Below are 1114 nucleotides of genomic sequence, written 5' to 3'. Positions count from 1 at the left end.
CTCTCTCTCTCTCTCTCTCTCTCTCTCTCTCTCTCTTCAGTCTTCGATGTCCCTCAACATCTTCTTCGTGGTCTTCTTTATTTCCACTGATTTCTTCCTTTTTCACTTTAGTTTTTGATTTGTTTTCTCTGTTGTGTGTGGAACGAGTCATTGATTATTCGTTATTTTTATTTATTCTGATTTCTGAGGTGTTTCACTTGCTTATTGCTGATTGTTTTTATTATCAGATGATAGTGCTATGATGCATTGCTTCACTACATTATTTATGGAAATTCGAAATCTTCTCCATGTTTCTATTAACGGAATATAGGGGTAATAGGGTATAGAGAATAAATGTTGAAAACTAGTGATCACGTATTGTGGAATTCTATATTCTGTAATGTATTCTTTTAATAATCCTCCTAATTTTGATATAATTTTGAATTCTGAATTTTGAATGCTGAATAGAATTTTGATATAATTTTATAATGGTGACAGAATTGATATAATTTTAGATTTTGAATTACTGTAATTCTGAATTTTTCTGTAATTGCTGTAATTGCTGAGGTTTTATTTTGCTATAATTGTTGTATGTACATTTATAATTTAGTTCTGTTTAGTCCTTTTGTTTTATAATCGTTGAAGGTATGCTATGTTGCAACTGAAACTGAAACATGAAGTTGGGTTTTAGACTTTTCTTCTTTGAGGTTGTATCAATTTTTATTGTTGAGATTAGTTCATAGCTACTTTTAATTAGTAATTTGGCATCCATTGAGCGAGTTTTGTCTAATTAAGTAATTATTGATATTATTATTGATTGTTGGTGATTATTGATTGAATGTGGATATAAAATTTTATGCCATGAATAATTGAATTTAAATTTTAAAAGATTTATATTATATTTTTAATAATTTTATTTTATATTTAACAAAGCCAGTTCAACCACAATTTAACTACAATTAAATCATTAAACTATTGAATCAGTTACTTAACTGGTTTAATGACCGATTCGGTTCTCACAACCTTACAAAATTTAAAGATTTTAACTACCGAAAAACTCACATTTGAAAGACAAACACATAAATTAATCTCTAATTCTAAATATCTTTCATCGGGATACTACGCACCTTAAAAG

This window comes from Arachis duranensis, chromosome 7, assembly GCF_000817695.3.
Source record: "Arachis duranensis cultivar V14167 chromosome 7, aradu.V14167.gnm2.J7QH, whole genome shotgun sequence".
Taxonomy (NCBI): domain Eukaryota; kingdom Viridiplantae; phylum Streptophyta; class Magnoliopsida; order Fabales; family Fabaceae; genus Arachis; species Arachis duranensis.
This window is presented reverse-complemented; position numbering follows the sequence as displayed.